Source organism: Salmo trutta, chromosome 14 (assembly GCF_901001165.1).
Source record: "Salmo trutta chromosome 14, fSalTru1.1, whole genome shotgun sequence".
NCBI classification, from domain to species: Eukaryota; Metazoa; Chordata; class Actinopteri; order Salmoniformes; family Salmonidae; genus Salmo; species Salmo trutta.
In genome coordinates, this window is record NC_042970.1 from 34,984,912 (window position 1) to 34,998,297 (window position 13,386).

The window sequence follows — 13,386 nt, forward strand, 5'->3', positions numbered from 1 at the left end:
CAAATTACAGCTACTCAAACTGTTTGTAGTGTCTTGCACAGCTTCTCCGTTAACGGTATTATTGTGTTTTTACATTGGAATGTCTAGAAGTTCGCCCCCTACTTAACACTTTGGTGGATTCTTGATTACATGTAATTCATGGCAAGGTGGGGTACTTAAACAATAGATGTTACTTTTTTCCAGTAGTAAAAAAAAAAAACTATATCGAGAGCAAAGCATTTTGGGTAATCTGCAGCACTGGCTCAGCTGCAATGGGTCACAAACCCAAAACCTTTTCAACTCAACCTAGTAGAGGCAAGAAAAAGTGTATAACGTGGCTTTGGGTACCTTACTTCTTGCAAGAATTAGAGGCAGTGTGAGGGCAAAGCTGAAAGTGTGGGCCCAAACCCCCTGTTGCTGAGTCTATTCTCCCCAAGACTACTTCTGACTACCCAGTATCTCGCACAGTTTTCATCAAACTGTATTATTTTTTGTTACATTGGTATGTCTAGCAGTTAGCCCTTACCTAACACTTTGGTGGATTCTTGATTACATGTAATTAATGGCAAGGTGGGGTCCTTGTTCAATAGATGTTACCTTTTTTCCTGTACAAAACCAATATCGAGAGCAAAGCACTTTGGGTAATCAGCACCACTGGCTCAGCTGCAATGGGTCGCGAACCCAAAACCTTTTCAATTAAATCTTGCCATCGCTGCCTCTAGTGGAGGCAAGAAGAAGTGTGTAAAGTGGCTTTGGGTAACTTACTTCTTGCAACAATTAGAGGCAGTGTTGGGGCAAAGCTGAAATTGTGGGCCCAAACCCTCTATTGCTGAGTTTTTTCTCCCCAACACTACTTCTGACACAGGGTATGCTACTGCCACCTTTTTTCTGTTTCTACCTAGTTTCAAGATAATGTTCACCTGTCTGCTGAAACATCAAAAAATTTGAAGAGGAAATGAGTTTGATGCAGTCCATCTTTGGTCTTGGCACTATCTTCTCTTTCACATTTATAGTAGTCTCACATGAGACTATCAAAAATTGCCAAGGATGACTATATTTCAAGTCGTCCCAAGCAGGGTATTGGGTTAAGTTTTCAACCAGCAATAATCACGCCTCAGATGGACTTCATAGGCTATGATATCGTCACTGCAAAAGAATGTCAAATTACAGCTACTCAAACTGTTTGTAGTGTCTTGCACAGCTTCTCCGTTAACGGTATTATTGTGTTTTTACATTGGAATGTCTAGAAGTTCGCCCCCTACTTAACACTTTGGTGGATTCTTGATTACATGTAATTCATGGCAAGGTGGGGTACTTAAACAATAGATGTTACTTTTTTCCAGTAGTAAAAAAAAAAAACTATATCGAGAGCAAAGCATTTTGGGTAATCTGCAGCACTGGCTCAGCTGCAATGGGTCACAAACCCAAAACCTTTTCAACTCAACCTAGTAGAGGCAAGAAAAAGTGTATAACGTGGCTTTGGGTACCTTACTTCTTGCAAGAATTAGAGGCAGTGTGAGGGCAAAGCTGAAAGTGTGGGCCCAAACCCCCTGTTGCTGAGTCTATTCTATCCAAGACTACTTCTGACTACCCAGTATCTCGCACAGCTTTCAGCAAACTGTATTATTTTTTGTTACATTGGTATGTCTAGCAGTTAGCCCTTACCTAACACTTTGGTGGATTCTTGATTACATGTAATTAATGGCAAGGTGGGGTCCTTGTTCAATAGATGTTACCTTTTTTCCTGTACAAAACCAATATCGAGAGCAAAGCACTTTGGGTAATCAGCACCACTGGCTCAGCTGCAATGGGTCGCGAACCCAAAACCTTTTCAATTAAATCTTGCCGTCGCTGCCTCTAGTGGAGGCAAGAAGAAGTGTGTAAAGTGGCTTTGGGTAACTTACTTCTTGCAACAATTAGAGGCAGTGTCGGGGGGAAAGCTGAAATTGTGGGCCCAAACCCTCTATTGCTGAGTTTTTTCTCCCCAACACTACTTCTGACACAGCTTATGCTACTGCCACCTTTTTTCTGTTTCTACCTAGTTTCAAGATAATGTTCACCTGTCTGCTGAAACATCAAAAAATTTGAAGAGGAAATGAGTTTGATGCAGTCCATCTTTGGTCTTGGCGCTATCTTCTCTTTCACATTTATAGTAGTCTCACATGAGACTATCAAAAATTGCCAAGGATGACTATATTTCAAGTCATCCCAAGCGGGGTATTGGGTTAAGTTTTCAACCAGCAATAATCACGCCTCAGATGGACTTCATAGGCTATGATATCGCCACTGCAAAAGAATGTCAAATTACAGCTACTCAAACTGTTTGCAGTGTCTTGCACAGCTTCTCCGTTAACGATATTATTGTGTTTTTACATTGGAATGTCTAGAAGTTCGCCCCCTACTTAACACTTTGGTGGATTCTTGATTACATGTAATTCATGGCAAGGTGGGGTACTTAAACAATAGATGTTACTTTTTTCCAGTAGTAAAAAAAAAATCTATATCGAGAGCAAAGCATTTTGGGTAATCTGCAGCACTGGCTCAGCTGCAATGGGTCACAAACCCAAAACCTTTTCAACTCAACCTAGTAGAGGCAAGAAAAAGTGTATAACGTGGCTTTGGGTACCTTACTTCTTGCAAGAATTAGAGGCAGTGTGAGGGCAAAGCTGAAAGTGTGGGCCCAAACCCCCTGTTGCTGAGTCTATTCTCCCCAAGACTACTTCTGACTACCCAGTATCTCGCACAGCTTTCAGCAAACTGTATTATTTTTTGTTACATTGGTATGTCTAGCAGTTAGCCCTTACCTAACACGTTGGTGGATTCTTGATTACATGTAATTAATGGCAAGGTGGGGTCCTTGTTCAATAGATGTTACCTTTTTTCCTGTACAAAACCAATATCGAGAGCAAAGCACTTTGGGTAATCAGCACCACTGGCTCAGCTGCAATGGGTCGCGAACCCAAAACCTTTTCAATTAAATCTTGCCATCGCTGCCTCTAGTGGAGGCAAGAAGAAGTGTGTAAAGTGGCTTTGGGTAACTTACTTCTTGCAACAATTAGAGGCAGTGTCGGGGCAAAGCTGAAATTGTGGGCCCAAACCCTCTATTGCTGAGTTTTTTCTCCCCAACACTACTTCTGACACAGCGTATGCTACTGCCACCTTTTTTCTGTTTCTACCTAGTTTCAAGATAATGTTCACCTGTCTGCTGAAACATCAAAAAATGTGAAGAGGAAATGAGTTTGATGCAGTCCATCTTTGGTCTTGGCACTATCTTCTCTTTCACATTTATAGTAGTTTCACATGAGACTATCAAATATTGCCAAGGATGACTATAATTTCAAGTCATCCCAAGCGGGGTATTGGGTTAAGTTTTCAATCAGCAATAATCACGCCTCAGATGGACTTCATAGGCTATGATATGCCACTGCAAAAGAATGACAAATTACAGCTACTCAAACTGTTTGCAGTGTCTTGCACAGCTTCTCCGTTAACGGTATTATTGTGTTTTTACATTGGAATGTCTAGAAGTTCGCCCCCTACTTAACACTTTGGTGGATTCTTGATTACATGTAATTCATGGCAAGGTGGGGTACTTAAACAATAGATGTTACTTTTTTCCAGTAGTAAAAAAAAAACTATATCGAGAGCAAAGCATTTTGGGTAATCTGCAGCACTGGCTCAGCTGCAATGGGTCACAAACCCAAAACCTTTTCAACTTTTCAAATTGTTCCATAAATCAAGACCTCTACATATTTCTCATTCCTGCCACTTCCACTCTGCCAGATCGTAATCTCTGCTCAGTCAGTTGTTATCCTAGCCTTTTGTTAGTTCTCAAGATCCTGTTGCTCTGCTGTGCTTGTTTCCCTGCCTTACACCGATTTGTCGTCTCATTGCAGTTACCGCTCTGTCTCTGGCTCCTGTACCACATCTCACCACCCAACCACCTTGCTCTGGATTTCACTCACCACCACTACCTTGGATTCCCTCAGGACCTGTTAACCCTGTTCAACTCAGTCAACTCCAACCTCACTCTACACTTCTGGTTTTTCTGCAACTCATCTGAGCTACCCTGGTTCTGCACTCCATATCTCTCTGTGTACAATAAACATTTCGGTTCATTCATCCCTGCTTCTGCATCTGAGTCCGCTCTTGGGTTCCCCTGTGTTCGCGTCGCGTAACAATCTCCCCATTTCTGCCCATTTCTTTATCACTTAGAACTTCAATAATATTCCAACCAGACGATTGCAATGTCTTGAAAAACGTTTTGGAACACAGCTAACTCTCACGTGAATGCGCGCCAATGAACGCCAGTACCTTCCTGAGTCAACAACTTCCAACTTCCTCTGCTTGCTCTCTGTTCACCATAGACGCCTCAAACAACTTTCTAAAGACTGTTGACATCTAGTGGAAGCCTTAGGAAGTGCAAAATGAACCCTAAGTCACTGTGTTCGATAGGCAATGACTTGGAAGGACTACAAGCACCAGAATTCTCACTTCCTGGTTAGATTTTTCTCAGGTTTTTGCCTGCCATATGAGTTCTGTTATACTCACAGACATCATTCAAACAATTTTAGAAACTTCACAGTGTTTTCTATCCAAATCTACTAATAATATGCATATTCTAGTTCCTGGGCCCGAGTAGTAGGCCGTTTAATTTGGGTACGTTTTTCATCCGGCCGTGAAAATACTGCCCCCTACCCTAGAGAGGTTTTAACATTTGTTAATTATAGAGTCTTCCCACTAGGATGTATCTGGGTAAATGGAACATGTGATTCTAACTGGCCCGTTAAAATGAATGTGGGGCACACCACTATTCAGGCAGAAACAGACGAGCGTTCTCCACATCAATATGGCTCAGCTACGTTTACTGATCATTATTGGATCTGTGGTGATAATGCATACATTTATTTACCAGCAAATTGGACAGGGTGCTGTGTTTTTGGTAATCTGAATATATCCATTGTTGTAATGCATAAAACAAACTTCTCTATTCCAAGCAGATTAAAACGGATTTGAAGGAGCATTTCACAATTGAATGACGTTCCAATTGAGTCACAACGATCCTCGAAACTTGAGAAGTTTCGGAAAATGCCGATGAGTTAGACCGATTGGGATAGACCGATTGGAATATCATTTAGAATCTTAGATATATCTAACCACTTCCGGATTTTCAATAATGAAACCGGAATTGCAAGCCGCTCGCCTCACGGCTATACAGAATAGAGTAGCACTTGGCATGTTACTAGCACGGGAAGGGGGAGTGTGCCAAATGATAGGCGAACATTGCTGTACATTCATACCCCAGGGTGAGGGTAACTTGACTATTGCAGTGGAACATCTGAAAGAGCTCAGCGGTAATCTCGCAAAAGAACACCAACCAGACAACGATTGGAATCCGTTTGGATGGGTTAAATCATTATTTGGTGTTATGGGAGCAACAGTTTTTCATTGGCTCATTTATGGCCTAGTAATCCTTTTTGCTGTACTATTTCTTATTGTCTGTGTTATAAAGCTTTGTTGTAAAGTGCTGGATACTGCCCTTACTATGCCATTGCTTGTTGATCATGCTGACTTTGAGGATGATGATGAGAATAATGATGCATCTATAAATGATAGAATGCCTGACTTCCCAGACCTATTTCCCATTCCTGATTACACATCTGATGATGAGGACCCTAACCATGATCTTAGGGCTAAGGGTATTGAACTAATGATCCACTCAATTTGTAAGAAATGTCCCAAGGTGTTCTTGGTGTTAAAAATCAATGAATGGTAAGGATGGACATTTTTAACCATTCTGACCCCTACCTTTGTGCATGGTGCCTGTGTGATGACTGTCCTATTTGCTGTAATGAAGCTTGTGTGTGTGTGATTTTATTTTTTATGTTTCATTTTCTGTTATAGATTGACTGTGTTTGGATAAGAATGGTCTAAAACTCAGCAACCCAAATGATGGTTGTTTATAATGGATGAAATATCAGGCACAAACTTTGTTTGTTTAAATGTATGTTTACCAATAATAATGTAATGCTTGTACCCTTAAATTGTTGTGGAGGAAACTTAGTTTCTTGAGAGGGGAATGTGACAGAAAAAATATGTATTTACCTCATTTGGTGGATATTTACAACAATTATTTACTTAACAAACAGTAAGATATTTCTGTTCTGCTAATGCTGTGTTAAAGAGATGGTTTCCACTCTAGCTTCCTGCAGTTAGTCTGGGCATCTGGTTAAGGTGATAAAAACCTAAAAGCTGGCATTCCATAGACAAGATGTGATGTGTGGGGAAACTAAGCCGAGTTGGAAGTAAAACAACATCCCATGCAGATATCCAGGAGATGGACCAAGGTGGCTTATGGAAAGCTTAGAAATGACTGACTAAGCATTTAGGGCCTTTATAAGATCTGTTTTTTCATTATCAGTTAAGCTCTCAGCAACACAACTTAGAGTGTGCGGTTGACGGTTTCATATTTGAAATAATGAATTGATGTCTCTCTCAGTACTGAAATTTCCACTACAAGTCCTCAACTGGGAGCTTCATTAAATAGTACCCGCAAAACACCAGTCTCAACATCAACAGTGAAGAGGTGACTCCGGGATGCTGGCCTTCTTGCACAGTTGTGCACCGGGGCCTACCACTCCTCTTTCTATTCTGGTTAGAGCCAGTTTGCACTGTTCTGTGAAGGGAGCAGTACACAGCATTGTACGAGATCTTCAGTTTCTTGGCAATTTCTCACATGGAATAGCCTTCATTTCTCAGAACAAGAATAGACTGACGAGTTTCAGAAGAAAGTTCTTTGTTTCTGGCCATTTTGAGCCTGTAATTGAACCCACAAATGCTGATGCTCCAGATACTCAACTAGTCTAAAGAAGGCCAGTTTAATTGCTTCTTTAATCAGATCAAAAGTTTTTAGCTGTGCTAACATAATTGCAAAATGGGTATCTAATGATCAATTAGCCTTTTAAAATTATAAACTTGGATTAGCTAACACAATGTGCCATTGGAACACAGGAGTGATGGTTGCTGATAATGGGCCTCTGTACACCTATGTAGATATTCCATTAAAAATCTGCCGTTTCCAGCTACAATACTCATTTACAACATTAACAATGACTACACTGTATTTCTGATCAATTTTATGTTATTTTAATGGACAAAAAAATTGGCTTTTCTTTCAAAACCAAGGACATTTCCAAGTGACCCCAAACTTTTGAACGGTAGTGTGTATCTTTCAACTATGCTGTGATGTTTAACGTACAATTTCAATCTATCTAATCAAATAGAATCCACAGATTGCGAGTTGAAGATAAATACTTTTACTAAGAGTATTAGTATATTAGTAATTGACTGACCCGGTCTCTCCAGATCTCCCATCAGCACTATTTCTAGGGTCAATTTTAGATCAATGTTATGCATTTTCAGCCATTCCTGAACCAGAGACCAGAAACAGGCTACCTGCGGGCAATACCAAAATAATTGGTCTATTGATTCTGTATCCTCACATCAAAATGTGCAGAGCTTGGATGATTTTATGCCCCAAATATTCAACATTGTGTTGGTGGCAAGAATTCTACATAATAATTTTAGCTGAAAGCACAAAGTCTTGAATCTTACGTCGTTTTATATATTAACTCATGAAATCGGTACATCAAAAATCTCTTCCCAACTATTTTTCAATCTGTACGGCACAGTTGTCAACATCCTGATCCTCAAATGAAATTGGTATACTTTCCTATTTTTATTCCTCTGCGAGTTTTGATCCTTTATTTTGGGCAGACAGACCAGTTCCCTACCTCCTCCCGCTGCCACCTGCCTCCTCCATTTTTGGGGTAATGCTGTAGTCAATTGGTTGTACTCTTGGATTGAGCAGACCTATCCGTACAATTCTGATAACTACATGAAAGCTATAACTCGACCATTCCAATTTACAATATCATTTAAGAACAAAATATCCTTTTCAAACATATTTCCCATAAACACAGGTATTTTATCAAACAGCACATTTGAATTCAGCCACAATATTTGTTCTATCTTTTCAGGGGGATGAAATTGAAATTGTAGCCATCTCTGCAATTCTTGTTTGAAAAAGAGAGATACTTTGAAAAAAGTATCATTTTTCATTAATCGAAAATGAGACATAGCAATCTGCACAAAGGCAAAAAGGCAACTTTTAAACAATGGATGAGCTTTTCTTAGTAATCTACTTGAAAACCATCCCCCCCACTCTTTACCACCCCTGATCCCTCCACCCTAGCCCCTACGGACCCAGATCTGTCTCCCATGGTCCTTACTGCACCTGACTTTACTGCACGACTCCCAAAAACTGCTGTCCCATCTGAGAGACTGGCTCACACTCCTAGAACCCTAGCCCCTATGGGCCCAGATCTGTCCGCCATGGTCTTTACTGCACCTGACTTGACTGCACGACTCCCAAAAAACCCTGTCCCCTCTGAGAGACCGGCTCCCCCTCCTAGAACAGGCAGGGACCTGGTGCCTTTTTACACTTGGGTGAGCTCTGACAGCAAATCTTACTCCAGGATAGACCTCCTCCTCCTGGACCAGACCCTTACAGCATCAGGCACCACATCATCAGCCACTTTCTTCTCAGACCACAGACAACTCAGTATGACTGGACACCTCCCAGCGACACAGACTGTTCGAGGAAAGGGACTATGGAAACTAAACACCACTTTACTGACCACCAGACTCAACAACCAATACACCACGCAGCTGAAGAGCTGGAGCTTGGGCTTTTTCGATTACCCCCTTGAGTGTTGGGAAATGGTCAAGGAGAGAACCAAACACCTTTACATCAAGGCAGGCAAAACAAAAGGCAAAAGAGAACAACTCAACAAACTCAACCGATGATTACAACGCCAATCTGACCTCCAGCCAGCAGTCTTCGATATGGCACCCAAAATAGCAGAAACCAAACACAGACTTGCACTCTTACACAGGCAGGAACACCAGAAAATCAAACACACAAGCAAAATCCAACACCTACAATAGGACGAGAAGTGCACCAAACACTTTTTCAAACAAATCAGATGAAAGAAACAAACAATAGACTCACTGAAAGACAACCAACAGACACTGCAGACTGACAATCAGGCCATTAACAACATCATTAGAGACTCTACAATAACCTATACAACAGACAACACACTGTTCAACAAACTTCTCAGCCACATAACCCTAATCCCTCAACACCAGGAAGAGAATGAGGTGGACCTGTTGCTGGAAGACCTCACTCCTTAAGCAATGGTAAGACACGAGGTCCAGATGGGCTCCCTGCTGAGTTTTACATAATATTCTGGGAAAACCTCAAAGTCAGTCTGGGTGGGTTTACAGTAGCATGTACAGGGAGGGCAGGTTAGCTCTGTCAATGCAGGAAAGTGCAATCAAGGGAGAAGCTACTGAGCACAAGAACTGGCGCCCCATCAGTCTTTTGGGCTCAGACTACAAGGTACTAGCGAAAGCAGACATGACTAGGATGCAAAGTTCGCTCCCGTAGGTTGTTGGTTCCGACCAGACTAGTGGTGCTCCGGGGAGGGCGGCTCTAGCAACCTCTCCACCATCAAATCAGATGTTTTATATTTACTAAATAAACTAAAGGTATTTTTTATTTTTTATTGTAGTAGTAACAAGAAAATTACAGAACAATCAGGGGGCTATATACAGGGGGTACAGGTACAGAGTCAATGTGCGGGGGTACAGGTTAGTCGAGGTAATTTGTAAAGTGACTATGCATAGATAATAAACAGTGAGTAGCAAAAGTGTCAAAACAAAGTGGGAGGGGTAAATGTAAATAGCCAAGTGGCCATTTGATTAATTGTGCAGCAGTCTTATGGCTTGGGGGTATAAGCTGTTAAGGAGCCTTTTGGTCCTAGACTTGGCGCTCCGGTTCCGCTTGCCATGTGGTAGCAGAGAGAACAGTCTATGACTTGGGTGACTGGAGTCTGACAATTCTTTGGGCCTTCCTCTGACACCGGCTAGTATATAGGTCCTGGATGTCAGGAAGCTTGGGCCCAGTGATGTACTGGGCCATAGGCACTACCCTCTGTAGCGCCTTATGGTCAGATGCAGAGCAGTTGCCATACCAGGCAGTGATGCAACCGGTCAGGATACTCTCAATGGTGCAGCTGTAGAACTTTTTTAGGATCTGGGAACCCATGCCATTTATTAAAGTGGCCAGTGATTGTGTCTCAATGTAAGCCGCGGTCTCTCTGAGTTAGTGATTGCTGTTTAGCAGTCTGATGGCCTTGAGATAGAAGCTGTTTTTCAGTCTTTTGGTCCCAGCTTTGATGCACCTGTACTGACCTCACCTTCTGGATGGTAGCGGTGTGAACAGGCAGTGGCTCGGGTGGTTGTGTCCTTGATGACCTTTTTGGCCTTCCTGTGACATCAGGTGGTGTAGGTGTCATGGAGGGCAGTGAGAGGTTGTTTTCCTGACACCACACTGCGAGTGCACTCACCTCCTCCCTGTAGGCTGTCTCGTCGTTGTTGGTAATCAAGCCCACTTGATGATTGAGTTGGAGGTGTGCATGGCTTGGCTACGCAGTCGTGGGTGAACAAGGAGTATAGGAGGGGGCTGAGCACGCACCCTTGTGGGGCCCCAGCATTGAGGGTCAGCGAAGTGAAGATGTTGTTTCCTACCTTCTCCACTGCCCGTCAGAAAGTCCAGGACCCAATTGCACAGGGCGAAATTCAGACCCAGGTCCTCCAGCTTGATGATGAGCTTGGAGGGTACTATGATGTTGAATGCTGAGCTGTAGTCAATGAATAGCGTTCTTACATAGATGGAATAGGGCAGTGTGCAGTGTGATGGCGATTGCGCCATCTGTGGACCTGTTGGGGCGGTATGCAAACTGAAGTGGGTCTATGGTGGCCGGTAAGATGGAGGTGATATGATCCTTGACTAGTCTCTCAAAGCACTTCATGATGACAGAAGTGAGTGCTACGGGGCGTTAGTAATTTAGTTCAGTTATCGTTGCCTTCTTGGGTACAGGAACAGTGGTAGCCATCTTGAAGCATGTGGGGACAACAGATTGGGATAGGGAGCGATTGAATATGTCCGTAAACACACCAGCCAGCTGGTCTGAGCATGCTCTGAGGTCACGGCTAGGGAGGCTGTCTGGGCCAGCAGCCTTGCGAGGGTTAACACATTTAAATGTTTTACTCACGTCAGCCACGGAGAAGGAGAAGGGGGGCACAGTCCTTGTTAGCGGGCCGCGACGGTGGCACTGTATTATCCTCAAAGCGGGCAAAGGTGTTAAGTTTGTCTGGAAGCGTGATGCCAGTGTCCGTGACGTGGCTGATTTTCTTTTTGTAGTCAGTGATTTCCTGTAGACTCTGCCACATACTTCTCGTGTCGGAGCCGTTGAATTGCAACTCCATCTTGTCCCTGTACCGGCATTTCGCTTGTTTGATTGCCTTGCGGAGGGAATAACTACACTGTTTATATTCAGTCATATTCCCAGACCTCTTTCTATGGTTAAATGCGATGGATCGTGCTTTCAGTTTTGAGTGAATGCCGCCATCCATCCACGGTTTCTGGTTAGGGTAGGTTTTAATAGTCACAGTGGGTACAACATCTCCAATGCACTTCTTTATAAATGCACTCACCAAGTCAGCGTATAGGTCGATGTTGTTCTCTGAGGCTGCCCGGAACATATTTCAGTCCGCGTAATCAAAACAATCTTGAATTGTTTTACAAACAGGACACACTCCCAATCGTCACCTCCCGCATCATCTAAAAGGCCATCCAGGACTACATCACACTGGACACTCACTGCCTAGGACAAGACACCACCAACAGCCACTGGAAGATCACTGGACCGAAGGACATCACCATCACCCGCCTTCCACCGTCCCTACAAACTCTGCACCGACCACCACAACCCCTAGCCCAGACCTCCTCACCTCCAACCCAACAGAGGTAAAAAGCCGTCACCTTGCAACCGAACCCTCCTATAGCTGTGCCAAATACTGGACTTTCCAACCACCATGACCGTCCTGCAACTCATTATATTGACCCTGAATGCAGTCATATTTGATATATTTTATTCATTTTTTAATTTCACCTTTATTTAACCAGGTAGGCAAGTTGAGAACAAGTTCTCATTTACCATTGCGACCTGGCCAAGATAAAGCAAAGCAGTTCGACACATACAACAACACAGAGTTACACATGGAGTAAAACAAACATACAGTCAATAATACAGTAGAAATATAAGTCTATATACAATGTGAGCAAATGAGGTGTGATAAGGGAGGTAAAGGCAAAAAAGGCCATGGTGGCAAAGTAAATACAATATAGCAAGTAAAACACTGGAATGGTAGATTTGTAGTGGAAGAAAGTGCAAAGTAGAAATAGAAATAATGGGGTGCAAAGGAGCAAAATAAATAAATAAATACAGTAGGGGAAGTGGTAGTTGTATGGGCTAAATTATAGATGGGCTATGTACAGGTACAGTGATCTGTGAGCTGCTCTGACAGCTGGTGCTTAAAGCTAGTGAGGGAGATAAGTGTTTCCAGTTTCAGAGATTTTTGTAGTTCGTTCCAGTCATTGGCAGCAGAGAACTGGAAGGAGAGACGGCCATAGGAGGAATTGGCTTTGGGGGTGACCAGGGAGATATACCTGCTGGAGCGCGTGCTACAGGTGGGTGCTGCTATGGTGGGTGACCAGTGAGCTGAGATAAGGGGGTACTTTACCTAGCAGGGTCTTGTAGATTACCTGGAGCCAGTGGAATTGGCGACGAGTATGAAGCGAGGGCCAGCCAACGAGAGCGTACAGGTCGCAGTGGTGGGTAGTATATGGGGCTTTGGTGACAAAACGGATGGCACTGTGATAGACTGCATCCAGTTTATTGAGTAGGGTATTGGAGGCTATTTTGTAAATGACATCGCCGAAGTCGAGGATCGGTAGGATGGTCAGTTTTACGAGGGTATGTTTGGCAGCATGAGTGAAGTATGCTTTGTTGCGAAATAGGAAGCCAATTCTAGATTTTACTTTGGATTGGAGGAGTAGGATAAGAGGAGGAGTAGGAGTAGGCTAAAAGCTATGAGAATTGGTCATCTATGACGTCCGGAATAGAAAGTAAAAGGAGCAGGTATAAGCATATTATAAACAGTACCAGTCAAAAGTTTGGACACACCTACTCATTCCATGGTTTTTCTTTATTTTTACTATTTTCTAGATTGTAGAATAATGGTGAGGACATCAAAACTATGAAATAACACATATGGAATCATGTAGTAACCTTGATGACAGTTTTGCACACGCTTGGCATTATCTCAACCAGCTTCATGAGGTAGCCAACTGGAATGCATTTCAATTAACAGGTGTGCCAATTTGAAAGTTAATTTGTGGAATGTCTTTCCTTCTTAATGAGTTTGAGCCAATCA

The 13,386-nt window shown here is 42.7% G+C and overlaps 2 non-coding genes and 1 pseudogene across 2 annotated transcripts; all 3 read right to left on the bottom strand.

The window, feature by feature from the left end:
* Positions 1-995: 995 nt before the first annotated feature.
* Positions 996-1,137, bottom strand: LOC115147991 (U4 spliceosomal RNA). Its single transcript, XR_003866567.1, has one exon. It is a non-coding gene; the product is annotated as a U4 spliceosomal RNA (small nuclear RNA).
* Positions 1,138-2,135: 998 nt separating this feature from the next.
* On the bottom strand, positions 2,136-2,277 carry LOC115147965 (U4 spliceosomal RNA). The gene has a single exon (XR_003866543.1). It is a non-coding gene; the product is annotated as a U4 spliceosomal RNA (small nuclear RNA).
* A 975-nt stretch (positions 2,278-3,252) lies between these two features.
* Positions 3,253-3,415, bottom strand: LOC115147993 (uncharacterized; annotated as a pseudogene).
* Positions 3,416-13,386: the final 9,971 nt, after the last annotated feature.